This window comes from Pelodiscus sinensis, chromosome 2 (genome assembly GCF_049634645.1).
Source record: "Pelodiscus sinensis isolate JC-2024 chromosome 2, ASM4963464v1, whole genome shotgun sequence".
Lineage (NCBI taxonomy): Eukaryota > Metazoa > Chordata > Testudines > Trionychidae > Pelodiscus > Pelodiscus sinensis.
The window spans coordinates 107,832,779-107,845,193 of record NC_134712.1 but is presented as its reverse complement, the minus strand read 5'-3'; the positions used below and the strand labels follow the sequence as shown (position 1 = coordinate 107,845,193).

The 12,415-nt window shown below is 43.4% G+C and overlaps 1 protein-coding gene across 20 annotated transcripts in view; it reads left to right on the top strand.

Moving 5' to 3' along the window:
• Positions 1–6,214: 6,214 nt before the first annotated feature.
• ATXN1 (ataxin 1) overlaps positions 6,215–12,415 on the top strand; it is a 291,246-nt gene continuing 285,045 nt past the window's right edge. For 9 of the 20 annotated variants that reach the window (XM_075921216.1, XM_014579569.3, XM_075921217.1 and 6 more), the window contains exon 1: positions 7,914–8,235. The gene's annotated coding sequence lies outside the window, so the exon portion shown is untranslated. Of the gene's footprint in view, positions 6,372–7,913; positions 8,236–8,555; positions 8,803–8,860; positions 9,010–9,667; positions 9,728–12,415 lie in introns of those variants that run through there. The other 11 variants (XM_014579567.3, XM_075921215.1, XM_075921205.1 and 8 more) reach the window with 7 other exon arrangements.

Genomic DNA, 12,415 nt, shown 5'->3' with positions numbered 1-12,415 from the left:
CTGCTTTGCAAGCGGGGAACCCCTGAGAACTGTCTGTCCGGGGTGGGGGTCGGGTCCCTTTAAGCGCAGCCCTCGGCTAGCCTGAGGCAGCAGCTCCACACTCTAAGTCCTAACCTGATGCCCTGCCGGCACTGCTTCCGGCCATCCTTAACCTCAGTTCAGGGTCCACTCAGTGTGGACATGCTAGTTCGAATTAGCAAAACGGTAATTCGAACTAGTTTTTAAGTCTAGATGCGCTAATTCGAATTAGCTTAGTTCGAATTAACTAATTCGAACTAAGTTAGTTCGAATTAGTGCTGTAGTGTAGACATACCCTAAGAGTTTTGCCTGTGAAGGACTTAAGGATTTACACTATATTTTTCTCATTGAGTAGTATTGTAGTACTACATATTTGCTTACTGATTTATGAATGCTATGTTCTCAATTCACTCAATGTTCACATGAGATGCTTTTGCCTTTAAAGAGGCAGTGTCGGTTTTCTGTGACTTGCAATTTAATATTTTACCATCTGAAAACAATGGCATTTAGAGCTCTGAAGGGACAATTGTCAGTATTTGAGTTGCGATAAGGGAATATGTTTAGATTTTATGCTAGCGCTCAATACAATACTAAAAGAATTTAGTCATATTTTATGAGGCTCCATGTAAAGTAAAAGAACATATTTTAAATATTTGATTTATTTAAGTCAGCTACACATTTAGGTTTGTTGAGGGAAAATTTATATTAATTGGCCAGCTCTAATCTAAATTATGATTTCTGATTTGTTAAAGCTCCTAAAATAACTTACATCAACTGCATATGTCTGTGCAATAATAATAAAATTGCCTTAGTAAAAATTATCTAAATATAAGAGGGCTAAAAACAGACAGGAGGTAGATTGGACAGTCACGAGATAGTTGGAATAAAAACATCTTACTTAAGCCAAAAACATGGCAACCAATATTTTCTGTTATAAAAATATTTGAGATTAATTTGTTTTTTTTAAGGAAAGCTGTCTGAAATTGAAATGAATAGCAGAAGTTCTCTATTTATTCACAAACCAGAAACAATAGCCAAAGCACAAACCCGAGACCCTGCTATACACCAATGCCAACAAACCATTGCTCTTATTCAGAACTCTGTTTTTGCTGTTGGAGGAGAAATATTGTGTGTTTGTGCTCTCTTATGCTAACCTCCACCTCGATCATGCCTGTTATCTGAAGCATAAGCGTGTGACAGCTCTGTGAAGTGGATTACTACTGTCCACTAGAGGCTGTAATGAGACTAACAACGTCATTTTATGATAGACCTAAAATTTAGACTGCAATAATAAATTATTTAAAACTTAAAGATGTGCTGAGTGTGAAGAATAATCATGGGTCTGCTTTTCTGGAAGGAGTTGAAATGGCTTGTTCATGTTTGAATTTTAAAAACTATATTAAAAAACCAGTTGTCTTATACCTCTCATTCTCCCATTTGTCATTATTGGATATGTAAAATATATACACTGTAGATGCCACATTACAACCAGTATGTTGACACAGGGTTTCTTCTGGCACTGTGTATCTTACTTGTCAAATTGATTAATATCCTCCAGTCATGAATGAATTCAGTAGGAAGTCATATCATCTGTAGCATTTCATAAGCAGTAAATAAAGTACCTAATCTCTTCAGATGTAGCCTGTTCTGGTCTATAGAAGTTTATATATTGTGCTCATTCCTTTGGTATCTGAACACCTTCTAGTAGTAGTGCATTAAGCAATTTGCCTAACATCTGTCATATATAAACACACACTCACCTACTACTGTGCTTATGTAAGAGAGGCAAGGTCAAGGAAGTGTGCCTGGAACTTGAAGTGGAGGGTGTTGAGGCTTGTGGTGGCCCTTAGGTCTTGGGAGAAATAATTCCAAAGTCTTGGACCAGCTTCTGAGAAATCTCTGTCTTCTGCACAGACAAAGCTCTGTCTGTTGTACTGACTATAATAACTTAAAAAACAACAAATACGCTACTAGCACCTTAAAGACTAACAAAACATGTAGATGGTATCATGCGCTTTTGTGGGCACAACCCACTTCTTCAGATGGCAGGAGTATTAGAAGTCCAGATTCAAGAATAAAGGGAACGGGAGTGGAGGGGGGGAAGAAGGGAGGAGAAGGAGAAAAAAAATTTAAAAAGAGACAGTGAGTAGATGGTTCAAATAGTTACAATAGGCTGATAAGAACAATTAGCACCTCCGTTGTTTCGTTGTTAGGTTAAGTCATAGGATGTGGAAGATAGTGTGCGAGCCAGCTGATGTCCTTATACCATTGGCATAAGAATTAAACTTGTAAATGAAGTTAAGTTCCAATCCTTCCCTGTGTATTTGGCTTGTGGAACTGGCCTGAAATAAAACGGTGACTTGGAGATCCATTAATGAGTGGCCAGGTAGATTAAAGTGTCCTCCAACAGGTTTTTGTGTATTGCCTTTTTGGATATCTGATTTGTGTCCATTAATTCTATTCTTGGATCTGGACTACTAATACTCCTGTCATCTGAAGAAGTGGATTGTGCCCATGAAAGCTCATGATACCATCTACATGTTTTGTTAGTCTTTAAGGTGCTACTAGTGACTAGTCTATTTGTTGTTTTTAAAGTTATTCCTGTTAAAGACCAACTCGGCTACTCCTCTGAAGTACTAACTATAGAAAGTTCCAAAGAGCCAGAGAAGCAAACCCTAAGTCTTCATCCTGGAGTAGTTAACATTCACTTTCTGAAGCAAATGACTCTGCCTCCCTTGAGGTTGAGGTCTGCACTTCTTACTCTATCAAAACTCCCAGCTGAAGTCGATAGGGCATTTTGCCTGAATAAAGATTGAAGGATTAATCCGGCCTTTTGTGCCAGTTGTTTGGAAAGGTCACATTATGTCCCTGTCTCCCAGCTCTTCTGCATTAATTAAGGGTTCTTGTACTTCGTGGTAACTTGGACATGTGCTTTGTGGCAACGTTCCTGGTTGCTGTGGAGGCTGGAAATTCTGCTGCAGCTTTTTTTTTTAATGTAGCTGTGTAATACATCAAATATCAAAATTAACAATGCAATTAGTGCAATAGCTTATTTTAATATTAAATTCAGTTTACTTTAAGCAATCTTCCTATTTTGGGGTTTTTGTATGCTAAAGGTTTTTGTGATGACAGCTTATAACTGCCCTAGAGAATTTCTCAGAATATGATGAAAGAGCAGCAGCTAGGTAAGGAGCTGTTGGAATTACTGCTACCTAGCAGTTTCGATTTGTGGCACTTCCCAAAAGCTGCTTTAAGGTTGTCTGCAGACTTAGGAAGACAACACTGCATCAATTTATGCGTTAGTCATGAGGTCTAGAAATATACTGAGAGATTTAAGAGCTGGAGTCACAATTCTGCAGCAGAGTTTCTCAAGACTGATCTTACCATGAGGCAAACTGAGGCGGCAGCCTCAGGTGTCAAACTGTAGGGAGGCGGGGGGCAACACTAGGAGTATGTCTAGACTACATCCCTCTGTCGACAGAGGGATGTAAATTAGACATGCCAACATTGCAAATGAAGCGGGGATTTAAGTTTCCCGTGCTTCATTTGAATAAAAATGGCCACTGCATTTTGCCGAGTCAACAGTTTGTCGGCAAAAAGCGGCTGTCAAGATGGGGATCGGGTGATAAAGAAAGCCTTTGTCGGCCAATGCTGTAAACCTAATTTTAGGAGGCATAAGGGATTGGCCGACAAAGGCTTTCTTTGTTGCCCGATCCCCGTTTTGACAGATGCTTTTTGCTGACAAATTGCTGAGTTGGCAAAACGCGGTGGCCATTTTTATTCAAATGAAGCATGGGAGATTTAAATCCCCGCTTCATTTGCAATGTTGGCATGTCTAATTTACATCCCTCTGGCGACAGAAGGGTGTAGTCTAGACATACCCTAGGACTCAGAGTGTAGAAAATTGTGTCTGCTGCTGGTGCATATGTATTCTCTGTGCAGTATCATGAGAGGAGTAAAACAGGAAGAAGGCAGAATTGAGAACTTTCAAAGTTTTGGCCCAAGCAAGAGGGCATGGGGCCATCATTTGAGCTCCCCGCCTCAGTTGCCAAAATGTTGTGGGCCGGTCCTGGCGTTTCTGCAGCAAACTGTGCAGCTAAAGAATAGAGGTGTACACCGGACTCACATTCATCTGCTGCAAAGGAGGAGGTTGCTCTGAGTTTGCTTCAGCTTGAATGTGGCTACTTTTTATCTGCGTGTGCCACACCTATTGGCAAGGTGAACATATTAGAATGAGAGATTCCTTTCTGCTGAAGTAACACCCTGAACTAGAGAAATGAAAAAGGTAGCGGGAGCGGGAGAATACAGCACATTCAAAACTGTGTCCAGCTGAAGGGGCTGAAATATCATTAGAGGCAGTGCTTTAAAGTGTGTTTATGGGATGAAGGATTGCAAGGGATTGCAGACCCAGTCAATAAAAAAAATTGTTTTAATCAAGCCAGATCACTGTGGGGGGCATTTTAACCACTGCCCCCCCAAAGCTGCTTCTCCCAGATTATAATATACCTTTCCCCCCCACACTACACTTTTCCAGATCACTTTAAGAATTGACTAATGCTTTCACTTGATTTTCAGTAATCCACAGTCTCTCTCCCTCCCTGCCTTTGATTCAATCAATGAATCTTGCATTAACAGGGTGAGGATGATGTTGCTGTCTGCTCTGCTGCTGCTGTTGCAGATTCACTGCTTTGAGGTGCTGAGTTGCATGTCTGTCCAAATGTCTTGGCCTGTTGCTGTTTCTTTTCCCCAAAGATCTCATTAAACAGAAAATGTCATCAGGTTACATATGGACTCTTAACTAAAGTTTCAGTCATTGTAATAATAAAGGATCCTTATGCCTTGTAAATCTATTTTATATGGTATACACTATTCTATTGCCTATTGATCAAAACCATTGCCTCTTTGAATATTTTTATTATAATCTTTTCAGCTATTATGTTACAAATATACCGCATATTTCTTTGTATAAGGAATTACCTTGCAGACCCATCAACAGAAACTGACAGTTTAGAGTCATGCATTTTTTTACATGTAGCCACTGGTGCGTGTCTACACTAGAGAAGTGCCATATTATAACTTGTCCAGATGTAAGTGAACTGGTGCAAGTTGCAGAGTGTCACCAGTAGTCATCCCATTCTGGGTACAAACACTACTCTGGGACCATGCACAGCACTCCTTACAAGCATTGCATGGCCTGTGGATTATTGCACCTATCCCACAAGGCCCAGCACAGCACCCTGCAGCATATGCATAATGTTCATAGTATACAGGAGAAATTTATACCTGATCACATTTTTGGTTTGTCCCATTGCCCACTTTGAATGGTTTTGTTTTTCATCAGAAACTGCTTGTGCATTGTGAGGGTATGTTGCAACCCTGGCATTGAAACACACTGGTAAGTATGCCTCTGACAAGTAATCTTATGTCCAGATGAATGTTAGTCTTTAAGGTGCCAGAGAATTCCTTGTTGTTTTTTCAGATACAGACCAACACTAGTTAATCTACCTGTCTGATATTGATAACTTTGTTCCTAGTCTCCCTTTGTGCTGATCCAGAGGTGAAGTGTCCAAGGTTGTTCTTCCATCCTAAGCAACATGTCAGTGTGTCACCTTACACATCAGTCACATTTGGCCCAGCTACCCCTCCATCATGATGAAGGAGCAGCTGGGCCAAATCTGAGCAAGTGGCATAGTGACCTGGCACACAGGGTCATGGTGCCTCTCAGGCTTGGCCCAATTACCCCAGCATCATGACTGGAGGGGACAGACAGGCCAAAATCTGTCACTCTAGGCAACTGCCTAGCTTGTTTGTATTTAGAAAGGCATGTGTCTTTATATCCTCAAACACAGAGCTTTATCTCAAGCTGTATCAGCTTATGCCTTTAGTTCTGAAGGTTCCCTGGTTCAATCTCTAGTGTGTCAGCTAAGAGAGACGCTCTCATGCTATGTCCTCATGTGTGCTGATGCTCAGGCACAGAGACATTGTTTCTTTCAGGACCCACTGCCTTCATACCTCCTCCCACCTTGCGTCCTAATGTTCTAGGAGGTAAGGAACTTGATTTTGTCACTTCTTCAAGAATATTTTTAGTTTTGAATTTTGCTATTCTGTTCCTCTTTGTCAACTGAAGTCACAAGTTTCTTTCTCTTCTGTTTTCTTCTGGAAATCATAGACAGGAGTGATCCAGCCCAGGGAGTTAACAGAGAAGACATGCTTTTGGGTTCTTCCTTGCTTCTGAGCATATTATTCTCCCACCCACCGCTTGCGATTTATAGTAATGGGTCTGCTGAGGCCTGTGTCATTTCTTGAGGGGAACAGAACAGTGGAACAAGTGGAGGCCGGAGCCTCATGGAGAGGTAAGTGGTAAATTGCTTTACTTGGGGGAATAGTTGGAAGAGGTTCAGCCTCAGGATAAGTGTAATCTGCATAGTGTGTATTAGGGAGTCCAGAACGTGGTCAACACCTAAAAGTATCTGGCTATACAAAGTCCACATCTGCCTGTGTTCTTGCCGTGTAATAAGGGATCTGAGTAAAAGTCATTTGGGGTTTGATTTAGGTGGTAGGCATCTTTTTCCAAGCAACTCCAATAGGAACTGAGGATTTGTCCCTGGAGGAATAATACTAATTAGGAAAATGACCCCCTCAACTCCTCACTGAGTGGCTGATCTTCAGCAGTCCCTTAAATTAGCACTCTCTGCCACTTCCAAAGGACAGCATGCAGGCATCTCCAGCAGGCTCTCCTTTGATCACTTTCATTATTGTTGACAGAGTGCTATGAGATCCCCATGGACATGAGGCGTTAGAGTAGCACAGGGGTTTTCAAACTTCATTGCACTAGTACACATTCCAGGAACCAAAGCCTGAGCTTGCTTGAGCCCTGCTGGTCTGAGTAGGGGGACCAATGCTACAGTCTGAGCCCAGGGCTGTCCCGGACGAGGAGGGGGGGGGCATGAGCCTGGGGCAATCCCTCCCCCACTGCCCCAAGTGTGGAGCCCAGGGCAACCCCTATGCTGCAGGCTCCACCCTGTCCATTCCACGAGCCCAACCCCTGCTCTACACACTTGTCCCCTCCCGTGAGTGGCAGCAGGAGTCACTCCCCACTCATTCTGGAAGTGGGAGCTAGAGTGGCCCTGCAGCCTGTTCCGCCCCCAGCCTGCTGTGCTTTGCTTCTCTGCGGCAGTGGGCAGCAGAGTGCCCTAGGGCCAGGGCAGTCTGCTTCGTACTGCTGCTGAAAAGCAGAGCACAGTTGGCTGGGACAGTGCAGCCTTGTGGAGCAGAGCAGGCTGCTGGGCTGCTCTGAATCCTGCTGCTGCGATGAGTGCGGGAGAAGGGGGTGACCCATGCTGCCCACCCTGCACAAGGCTCCCCGGTCCCTCCTGTCCATAGGATGGTTGAGGTGGCCGCCATGGGGCTCCTCAAAGCAAAGGGCCTGCCACCACCAATCGTCCATATGGGTCTGCCTGAGTCCCACCATCTCAGGCTGGTGTGTGCATGTGTGCGGGGGGCTGGGGGAGGGAAGACACAGCCCAAAGGGCTTCAGCCTTGGGCAGTGTGGCTTGTGCTTCAGCACTGGCCTCAGGAAGTATAATCTGAGCCCAGGTGACCCATTAAACCAGGGTCACGGTCCACTTAGGGGTCCTGAGCCACAGGCTGCTGAGTATTTTTTGTAATTGTGCTTTTGAAGGCAAACGTTGCCTTTAGAGTGTGTGTGTGTGTGTGGGGGGGGCAGCCTCACCCCCCTGCAATTCCCTCCACACACATCCCCGTCTCCTCTAAACTGGGAAGAAGCCCTGTAAAGGGTTAAGCCTGGTTTGGCCCGGCTCTGTGGTGCGTATGCAATAATCTGTGTGGCTCTCTTGGCCGCCTGCCAAAGTGTTGCCGTGCCTCCTCCTCCTCTTCTCCTCCCTTCCCCCGTCCCTTTTGCATGAAGTAGGATCCTTGAGCTGTTGCAGAGGCAGCCAACTGCTCCATATTTGGCTTCTATTACACATTTACATACTGGAGAGAAGAGGGAGAGAGCGCTGCACCGCAGACATCATTTCTACTACAGGCAGTGGTGGAGACATCCAGGACCTGTGTCACTGCAGGGGGAAGGAGGAGGGAAAAAGCAACCAAACAAACCAACATCCCCCCCCTCGCCTTGTGATCAGCTAGCAAGACTGTGTGTGTGTGTGTGTATGTGGAGTCCCGCTCTGCCCCCATCTCCCCTGACACTTGGCAGTAAGTGGCTTTTTATTCCTTCTCTGCTTTTTTTTTTTTTTTTGCTTCTCTCGTTTCGATTGGAACCCCCCCCCCCCCCGGTGCTTTCCAGCTGGAGAGAAACAGGGGGGGGGAGTGGACTGCACTCGCCACCCCACAGAGGGTGCTTCAGCCTCCCTTACTGCAGCCCGGCCCGACCCCCCAGCTCTGGGAAGCCTGGAGGCCAGAAAATGGCTTGGCGATCCTGGGGGGAGGGGAGGCACATTGGGGGGGGTGGTGGCTGGAATGCATCGCACTCCGTGCATGCAAGCAATGTCCGGGGGGAGGGGGGGAAGGAGGCAGGGGGAAGGAGGGGGTACAGGCACGGAGACAGCCGTAGCCCCTGGGTCTGGGTTGCTTTCAGTCAACCTCCTTCCCCCCACCTCCCCCCCGCGCAACGGGGAGGAGAGCGGACGTGTGTTTGCGCGTTGGGGAGAGGTGGCGTTTTCAGGCTCGCTCGGCTGCTGCCGGGCTCTGGCCGCGGCTGCCCCGGGTGCATTAGCCGGCGCGCAGGCGAGCGAGAGCAGCTGGAGTTTTGCGCGGCGCCGGGTGTGTGCGGGCTCCGAGCGCCGCCGGCCGGCCCGTGCTGCGCCGTGTAGTACGGGCTGGGTCAGGCTGGCTGCCGGAGGGGTGAATGAAGCGGGGAGGCGGGGGAGGAGGCGGCGCTGGGACGGGGAACGCGCTCAGCAGCGGACCCACTACGCTGCACTCACGGCCCAGGCCGGCTGGAGACACCAGCAGCTGGCACTTCCAGCAGTGAGTGAGGAGGGCTAGTGCCGGGGGGGCGGGAAGGTCAGGGGAGGCCTGGGTGTCCCGTTTTCCCCCTTCACACCGTCTGCAGAGCCTCTCCTGGTCTCATCCTCTTCCAGTCCCTGTAAGAGAGATCTGGGGCTGGCTAAAAGCAAAGAGACCATTTAGCTCCTCCAGGAGGGGATTAGCAACAGCCTCTGGTGCTAAAGAATTGATGTGCTTATGGCTATAACAATAATTTGCTCTTTCCATTTCTGATGGTGGCTGTGGCTGCTGCTGCATTTTTTTATATACTGCGTTCTTTTTATTATATATAATATATATTGTATAGATGCATTGCTAACCCCTTGTTAGGTTTCATTTTTAAATAAAACATCTTAATAATCCTTGAATGGCCTGTATCTACTAAGTACATGGGTATAATAAATTATAAGACTGTTAGAGACCAATCTAAAATGTATTAGAAAATGTTGGCTCCTTTAGTAGTAGTGATGATGGTAAAAAGACAGGATTGGGAACTGGTTCCATGCCACTGAAGATGAGGGAAATTACTGAAGAGTAATAATAGAAAGAAAACAAGTCCGAAGCTGGTTATATAATGTACTATGTGGATAAGAAGAACGATGAGCTATTTTTATTTTGTTTACGGTATGCTGTGCAATAGGGAGGCCAAACTGCATCTCTCCCCTGTGATCCTGAACTCCGGATACAATTAGGAAAAATTGTAAGCATTCCTTATTATGTCCAAGAAATAAACATAATGATGTAAACTGTTGTTCCTTACAGATATTCTTTATGCACAAATAAGGAATTGTGTAGGTGGATGACCTTAGTTTTTGAAACATATTATATTTCATATGATAAAGAAATGCATAGTTCATAATGCAGGCTATACTTAATATTAATGATCATTGTTATATATGTTATGCAGTATTGGTTAGTTACATGTCAGATGTGTTCAGGTATAGCCAGTTACTTTGCTGACATGTTAGGGAAGTCAAGGTCTTTTTATTTTAGCTTCTGATGTAACCTTCAGTTAATGGAAAATTTAGATTTCATGTTAATGTAGCTCTGTTTGGTTGGATGGCAAAGACAGTTCAGTTTTATAGCTCTGGAGCAAGGGTTATGAATGAGGGAGAGATAATTGAGAGTGACAAAAAATCAGACTACATTTATTTTTGAGCTGCTGAAAGGTACCTTTTAATAGTAAGTTATGATTTTATTGTATTGCCCTCAAATGTCTTCATTAAAATGGCCCAATATTTTCCAGGCAGCAATTCTTTTACATGGGTGGCTTTAATCTCATCATCATTTATGGAAGGCAAAGGTTGAGGGTTCTCTTCAACTCTGTCTCTCTCTCTTTCTCATCCTGTATCTACATGTCAGTGCTATAGGTTTTCAGTGCACTTACTCTAGCCCTGATCAGTCATGTAATTAGATCAGGCTGCCATGGTAACAGACAGTATTCATCGTCCATTCAGGTGTGTTTGTCTTGTGACTGGGCTACCTCAAGCGGCGTATGTACAGTATTTATGCTTTACAGCCTGTACATCTCACTTCTGTGTCGTCTTGAAGAATATTTAAGCATATTATGACATTTCATAGCCACTTAACTTTTATGAAAGATACTTCTGAGCTCTTACAGCACTGGCTGGTCAGATTTTACATATGTGCAGAGTATGCAAATATATTTAGTTTATGAAATCATTCTACCAATTCCACATGTGTTTATTGTTAATGAACCAACAAATGTTTTGTTAATTGTAAAAAGTCTTTCCCAAGCATATCTGAAAGCTTCTCCTGCAATATTGTGCTTTTGATTTGTTCAGTGTTTAACTATTTGAAGGCTGAAATCATATGTATGAAGTTGTGAAAATGTCACCATTGAAAGGCCCCAAACCTGCCATAAATTCATGCATAATGCTTAACTTTGCATGCTCTGATTAGTATATTTTAAGTCAATGATAATTCACAATATCATTATCCCTTAATTGATAGTTTATTAAGTTAAGCATGTCCATAATTCTTTGTAGGATTAGGGCCTTGAATGTGTTTTATATGGTAATTGAATTTCCATTTTTCACCTTGGAAAAAATTAGGGCATATATACTGTAATGAAACCAACTAAATACCCACGGCTACTTTATCTGTGACAGACTCAATACTGGTTAGTTCGTTTCTGATAATAGTAACCTCTTTCACATTTGTTTTCAAACTACTTTAAAAGATATTTTTTCATCATAGCATACAGTTGAAGGCCTTTTGCTTCAGTGTTTATAATGCATTTTTCTCCAATGTAAAAAGTGCACTTTAAGAATATAAATAGCTTCCAGTTTGTTTGCTTCTATTTAAAAATACATTTTGTCTTTAATGTCAGTGTTTGAATATTACACTCTTAAATCAGTCTTCTAAGAAATAATAGATTTTTATTAAATGGTCAGAATTTTGCTCCCAGTACTGGTGTAAATCTGTAGTGATTTTAGTGGGCTATGTTCAAAGTAATGGAGCTCAAAATCTGGCTTATTATGTGAACTCTTTATTACGCTGGAATGAGAGCTTCATTTGAGTAAGGACTGTGCTCAAGGAGCTGGTGACCTGCCTAACTGGCTAACAGCTCAGTCACATTTCACATTGAATTTAGACCTATGACTTTAATGGCTTGATTCTGAGCAGTGATGATACCCGTAATTCCCAATCGCTCAGTATTCCACACCTCTCAGGATCAGGCCCTTAACTGCTGGAGTATAATAGTATCCAAAAATAATATAGGCATTTTAATAGCTTTGATGTTAGGTACAAGACTGGAGTAGGGAAAAAGAGGAGTAATGCCTGTAGTATGGTCAAATCTTGTACTGCCTGCCAGTTCACAAGCCCAGCTGCAGTGTAACTGAGCCTGCAGTTTCTGTCGGTCTGCCAAGCAGAGGAGTTTCTTCTCATGGGGAAATTCATGAACAGTTTCTCATTCTAAGTGCAACTTTTAGTGCACTAGCTGATTTGGGCTTTTTTGTAAAATAAGGGTGCTGTATCATTAGCTTTGACTAGCGTTCACCATCCATTTTTGTTTTGGGCCTAGGTATGGAGGGGGTTAGAAAAATGGGACTGGAGAAACTCAAATAACCACACAAATTAACTCCTGCAGTTTGTACGATCCTTTGTACTGCATCATGCTTCTTATATAAAGTATTTATAATGGTGGTGCACAGCACTGCAAAGTAAATATATTTTAAAATGCATTATATTCATAGTTGGGACTTGTGGAAAAGCAGTTTTTCCCTGGACTTCATGATAAAAAAGCTTGACAAAAGTGGCCTGATTTTAAAGGATCTTTTAAACCAGGCCTGAATTTCCTTTGCCTCCAAGAATTTTTTTTTGTAATCTATCCGATAGCCTTGTTTCATTTAAATTATTTAAA